The sequence below is a fragment of the Halyomorpha halys genome, unplaced genomic scaffold (assembly GCF_000696795.3).
Source record: "Halyomorpha halys isolate HHAL.00 unplaced genomic scaffold, Hhal_1.1 Scaffold224.1, whole genome shotgun sequence".
Lineage (NCBI taxonomy): Eukaryota > Metazoa > Arthropoda > Insecta > Hemiptera > Pentatomidae > Halyomorpha > Halyomorpha halys.
This window is the reverse complement of record NW_027111010.1, coordinates 807,070-814,059: the sequence shown is the minus strand read 5'-3', so window position 1 is coordinate 814,059 and position 6,990 is coordinate 807,070. Positions and strand designations below refer to the sequence as shown.

At 41.4% G+C, this 6,990-nt stretch overlaps 1 long non-coding RNA gene across 1 annotated transcript in view; it reads left to right on the top strand.

Moving 5' to 3' along the window:
• Positions 1–6,748, top strand: part of LOC106679858 (uncharacterized) — a 17,147-nt gene extending 10,399 nt beyond the window's left edge. The window contains exons 2-3 of the long non-coding RNA XR_010843875.1: positions 5,813–5,927; positions 6,568–6,748. This is a non-coding gene — a long non-coding RNA (uncharacterized lncRNA). The remainder of the gene's footprint in view (positions 1–5,812; positions 5,928–6,567) is intronic.
• The last annotated feature ends 242 nt before the right edge of the window (positions 6,749–6,990 follow it).

The window sequence follows — 6,990 nt, the reverse complement described above, 5'->3', positions numbered from 1 at the left end:
TAAAATAGATTAAGGTCCATACGGCAACTGCCCAGGACCTGAGCAAGGACACCGCCTGGACCTGGAAAAATTCACCGGAGAGACCGGAGAATTAAATCATTTTTGTAAACGGGGGCGATCGCCTGATGGGCCCAATAGAAGCGAATATGTCGGAGGATCTACTGGACAGTGAGGATGCAAAATCACTGAAAACAGCGGTAGTCTGCCGAGTAAAAAGAAGTATCCTAATTCAGGCAGATAAAGAGACACCCTGGAAGGTCATCAGAGAAAGATTAAAGAAGGCATTTGGAGGAGGACGGTGGAACCCAGAGGAGGATATATTCATGATGGTCAGAGAAACGAAGAAACCGAGAGAGTCTAGTGGGTATTAAACCGTCCTATCCCCTGCGTGGAGTCGAACACTCACGCCAGAGTAGAAGAAGAGACTGGCCACTACGCAACGATTGATTCTGCTGAGGATCACGAAGGCGTTTAGGACGGTCTCGCAGGAGGCGGTGCTGGTGCTGGCCGGAGCAATGTCCCTGGCCTCACCCTCAAGGAGGATGCTACGAAGTACGATGTGAAGAAGCTGGGGCTGGGAGCGCTACCGGCGGGACTCCGGGAGAGGATCGGCGAGACCCCGAACCGTTGGAAGATGTTCCTGCGAGAAGAGTACATCGAGGAGTGGAATGGACGGTGGCGGACCAGCAAGAAGGGTGCGACGCTGAGGAAATTCTTCCCCACCCTCCACTCAAGATCTCAAGATTGAGAGCAGGTTGGGTCATCCCAGACTATTGGGTCTCGCAGATCCTGACAGGACACGGGGGATCCCGGGGAAAGCTCCAAAGCTTCGGAAAGAACATCGACCCCCCAGTTCCCGACGCGTGTGGTCCCAGAAACAGCAGAGCATGATGTATTGGACTGCACCGCGATAGAAGGACACCGTGCCAGTTAGTCGAGAAAAAGCGGGATCTTCGCCCTCCCCAAGTCGGACTTCCCTCTCCTGATGGAGGAGGAGAACTACCTGTACTTCAGGGAATTCATCTACGGGTGGAGGGAGGTGGTGGGGCCTACGCACTTTACATTGGGAAGGGCTCGACCACCCACGGTCGGTGAGCCACTTATGGAAGATGACGAAGACAGCGAAGAAGCACTATGAGACCAGGAGGGCTGGACTAGGCTGCGCACTGGAGCTGAAAACCGGACGGATGCGGACCAGGCGTGTTGGACGTACCGGACGGATGCTGGTGGATAAGGTGTAGCCCCATCTTAAGGCACTCAACCGAGTGCTGGGCTGCACCACGTTTTTAAATGTAATTGTCCCCAAAAAATTAAATGGCTCCACCATTAATCTTGTATACAATATATGAAAATAAAGTTTAAAATAAAAAAAGATGTTTATTGGCAGCAGTGGCATGCGCAATTCTAACGCACTACCCCAATGTTGCCGAACCCCGTATGACCTCCTTTGAAAAGGAGAGAGCATAGAAATGTTAGGAGAGAGAGAAAGATCTCATAAGCAGGAAAATAGAGCTTCCCAAGCGAGACCCAGAAACAATGGTCGGCAGGAGGACCGCAAATGTCATGGTTGCGGGAAGATTGGCGCATTGTCCGCACTCGGGGTGCTTTGAATATGGGGTAGTGGGACATATACCCCGACAGTATCCCTATATGTATCGGCAATGAGAGCAGAATCAGTCTGACCCATGGAGATAAACGCACAGAGATTACGGTGGACGAAAATCTCGCGAAGGACGAATGGATCCGCGAGTGAAGCCACGGAATTCTCCGAAACCTCGGAGACAGAAAATGAAGCCGGAGACTCCGAGCGAGAGAATGATCAGTAAGAAAAGAGGAGGACTTGGAGAAGAACCGGAGAAACTGCAAGAAGAAGAGGAAAGTTTTGAGGAGTGTGCCCACAGAGGGGCGACTGCACGTGGGAGAATCATCATGTGAGAGTAGGGCGGTTTGCCTATTATACGAGCGAAGAGAGGAGTAAGCTGTCTGGTGGACACTGGGAGCTTAAACACAATCGTCTGTCTTTAGGCCCTTGAGAGATTGAGTGATCGAGAGAGGTTACTACAGGTCAGAGCATGTAATTGTCAGTTGATCACTCTGGGTGGGCCCTGCAGCATTGAAGGGGAAACAGAAATTGAATAGAGTAACTGGGGGGGCTAAGGTAGAGAAGGTAACAGTCCATGTAATGGGAAAAATGCCCCGAGACTACCAGATAATCATTGGTTGCGATCTTTTGGAGAAGGTGGGAGCAATGATAAAAAATAGTGAGGGTCAGAGGGATATTAGAATTGGAGGGAAGAAGTACAGCTGTCAGAAAAGTGTGGATGACGCTAAAGCGAGAATTGGCGTGATTAACCAGAGGGAGAATTGGAAAGAGGCAATATAGAACAAATATGATATTGTTTTTATACTATTTTTTTCAAAGAAGTACTAGGAGCTACAGGAAGAATGGTGCACGAAATCACATTGAAGCAAGACAGGGTAACGAAGGTAAAAGGAGAGGCGATACTCCCAAGCACTTAGAAAACACATTAGGGAAGAAATAGAAAGTTTATGGAAGCAAGGGATAATTGTGGACAGCACTTCGCCCTATAACAGTCCATTGTGCCATCAAAAAAGGCCTATGAATTCCGGTACAGACGGGAGTTGGAGCTGATGACTCCATTCCTGGCCCATTGGAGTGTGGTTTCTCTGACTATTCGCCGAAGGAGGGAATACTGGAATATCTGCAGTTTGGTTAACCTAGTCTTGTAGAGGTGTGGCATGAGTTTTTTGTCGTACCCTCCCGAAAATTTAAAATAGGGAAATTATACATACATATAGTGGTGTATGCTATATGTATAGCTGGAAATAAGGGATTCCTTGGATTGCCTTTTGGCATTATAAGGTTAAGTGAAGGGTCCAGTTAAGGTAGTGGTAGTCAATGGCTTACGCCAGTGGATTATTGGAACGGGGAGGGGCCGTTCCGCTGGTCAAATAGTGAAGAAATCTACTTTAGACTTTAGGGTCTAAAGTCCTTCCCTCGTTGAGGACATCGACCAAGGGGACCGTGCTCTGCCACCTCTTAGCAGGTCTTAGCCAGGATCACCCTTATGCCATCTTTCTTTAGAGCGATCGTAGCGCCTACGATGGTGGGAGAAGCTTCCTGGGAAAGGGAGAGAGCCCGTTTAGGCCTGGCACTAGAGGTGTAGACTCCAATGTCATCTGCGTAGGCTGCACCCACTGCTTCCTCATGCTCTAGAGACACAATCGCCGTCGCTCGATTCCTCTTCATCTGCTCGATGGTGAACCCTTGGAGTTTCGCAACATGGTGATCACAGGAGACACCCCACTGAAAGCCAGTCTGTTCTGGTGGTATGACGTCCTCTGCTCTTCAATGGTTATGAGATGATGGTGAACCAGCCTCTCGAAAATTTTACTGATGTGTGGGAGAGGAGGCTGATTGGATGATAATGCTCAGGTAGGTCCCCTTTCTTCTCCGGCTTCAGAAGTGGCACCACTATTGCTTGCTTCCAGGCTGTAGGGAAGTACGATAGGCGCATGCAGGAATTGTAGACGTTGAGGAGGAACGCCTTACCCTTCCTTGGAAGCATCTTCATCAGAACGAATGGAATTCCATCACGGCCTGACGCTTTGATACCTTTAGTGCGGCGAAGAGCCAATTCCAGCAGGCGGTAGGTGGAGAAGATAGCCACATCGTTGGGACGCGGTGGACTGTCAGGTTGTGGTGGCAATCCGTGACTGTATGGGCGTTTCTGGCCAGAAGTAGGTCAATCATGGAAGTCCATGTCGAGCGAGACCCATGTCGGCATTTATGAACCCCTGGGTGGAAAAGGGCTAGTCTTGGAGATGTAAGTCCCCAACGGATTACTACTGCTACATAACCAAGCGGTGTGTCGGACGTTTAAGTCCCCAAGGACAACAAATCGACTCGTCGTTTAGGCATGTTGCAGCAACAGTTTCATAGAGGTGAGCACAGCTATAAACACAGCTAAATGTGTAGCGGTCCACCGTGACTATGTGAGTCAACGAACGCTATAGTATTTAACAGCTATTATTATAAATAGACTATCATTATAAACTATATAGTATAAACTGGCACATTTCGGCAGACACTGACCATAGAGGAAGTGACCTTTCCTTAGTATTCTATATCCATGTAAAAAAGCAAGGGCTGACACTTAGGAAGGTACAAGCTGTCATCTCACAATGGACTTGCATCAGTCTAACTATTTTATGTTTAACACATGTAAGTCAGTTCTCACAAGTTCATGATATCCCCAATTCTTACCTCAATTTCTTGGAAGCCTGACACCCTGTTTCCAGTCACGCCTTTTTCCCCTTCCCAGATATTTATTTCTAATTTCATAGGCTCTCTAGGCTCCACCTAATTTCCTAAATTATCTAATTGGTCCAAACCCCTTCTCCTATTTCATTATTCTTTCTACCCCCTCTTCTCAAGTGTACATATATATTTCCTAGCACTAGATAGCTAAGAAACAGTAAGAGTCACAGACACAGTAAGAGTTAGAGTAAGAGTAACATGTAGTACTTGTAAATATGTAAGAATAAAGTCATTTTAGTCTTCACTGGCATTTATGTTGTATAAGTTGTGTGTTCCGGCCATAGCTGCCACTGGGTTAGGGATGATCCTCGACAATGTATCAATCAATGTATCTTGGTTTGCCGTATGGCATTATAAGACTGGTTTACAGGATCCGCTGTAGGCGGGTTTACATAGGTGGCAAGATAGCCAGGGGCTAACAAAAGAATGGGAGGGACAATTCTGGCTGGTGGTGATCGGCAGACTGTGTTGCTGAGTGGTTAGCTGGTAAGGTGCGGACCATAATGGAGGTAACCTTACCCAACCGATGACAAGCACAGACTGTTACAAGTTTTATGAACAAGCTTTGTTTTTCTTACCCCCTAATTTATTTATTTTTAGAAGACACAATATATACAATTTACTTTACCTAAAGTTATATATACACATATATAAATTTGATCTTCTATTGCCGGATAGCATTTTAAGATTAGATACCGGGTCCGCTGAAGGACGGTTTATACATTAGTGGCATGGTAGCTGGTGGGGGCTCACAAAGAATTGGGAAGGACCATTCTAGCTGGTAGGAACAAGCTTTTTTTTTTTTTTCTTACCTCCTATTTATTTATTAAACATTAATTACAATTATATACATTACTTAAAAACTATAAATAATCCTATTTACAGTTTATATTAGGAACAAGCTTTTTTTTTTTTTTCTTTCTTACCTCCTATATATTTTTATTTATTAAAACTACTACAATTATATATAGGACTTAATAACTAAGAATTATATATAAATTATATACAAATAATTCTTAGTAATTAAGACCTATATATAATTGTAATAGTTTTAATAAATAAAAATATATAGGAGGTAAGAAAAAAAAAAAAAAAGGAACAAGCTATTCAGCCAGGTGGCAATAAAGGGCTCATGTGATCAGTTATCACTGAGAGGTTACACTTCCAACTTTACTTGAGATAGTTCAGTACGCTCTTTTTGCTAAATCTTTTTTATTATTTAAATTACATCATTAAATATTACATATAAAATAAATAAATAAACATTTGAACTAGAGATTATATTTTTACAATAATAACACTATATACATTGGATAACAGCTTCTGAGAGGCTTGTGGTGCTGCCCTCTGGTGGATTGCAGATGCTCTCTGTGCTCGCTGCCTACTACATTCTTATTCATACTTAATATTATTTAATTTTTGTTTGTTTTTATTTATACATTTATATAATATACTGCATGCTTTTTACAGTGGAACAGTTGTAGCTAATTACAGTACATTCTGGACTGGAATTATATCCCAAAACCTTCTTATTTCAAAAAAATCAATTCATGAAAAACCATTTTCACCTGCATCCAAACACAAGGTAGCTATTGAAAGAGAAATTCCAATATATTTTATTTTTATAATTAAATTTTGTTATTAATAACCTATATTCTGAGCTTTGATAAGCTTAGTAGAAAAAAAAAAATCAATTATTACGAAAAAATCTCTTAGGATGATATTTCAATTATCAGTTGTAAGAAATAACTATTACATTGGAAAACATATGCTGAAAATTCAAATAGTCCCTATATCATAAGTTTAAAAATAATTTTATTTTTTACATGTTTGAATTGTGGAGTTATTATTATAAAGCCATATGACTTCTGTATCTGCGTCATATTAAAAATCATTAGTCATTAAATGTTAATAATTTTTTTTTTTTTTATTTAATAGTATTAAATAAGTAAGTTAACAGTATGACATAGATTTTATTAACTTTTTTTTTTTGCTTCCCATCAGGACATAGGGATTACAACTGAACATAATATTTCACCTTGTGCTACTATTTTTTATAAGTTTTTTCTTTTAAACACTTTACTAAGATGTACTTGTACTCTTTAGATACATTAAAGTATAATAAATAATTTTATGATTATTATGAAATAATAATTATAATCATCATATTATGCAATAAATATATAGTACATTTAAATATTAACGACAATTATGTTTTTTTAAAGGATTTCCTTACTGGGTGTGGAAAGAACAAAAAATGTATAGGACATCCAGCTGATTGTATTAGTAGAGGAAAATGTGATGCTGCAGTAGCAATCTCATATGAAGGTGATGTGTATATTTTTGAAATGTATGGGAAAGATAGCCATTATGTAGCTGTTGGTTTTTCTGAAGATAGCAAAATGGTTAGTATTTTTTCACATTTACTCTCTATAATACTTTAGTGTTTAAAATGTCTTTTGAAGTAGACATAATTTTTCATTACTATTTATTTCTTGTACCCGCATCAAACATAATATTGAGGTGTAGATAGTTGACCGTAGATTAATGATTGAAGAAGTTTGTCGGGGGGTGCGGTCAGCAAAGAACAACATAAATAAACAAAACCATATTTATTTATTTTATGCCGACGTTTCGACCTGAGTTTC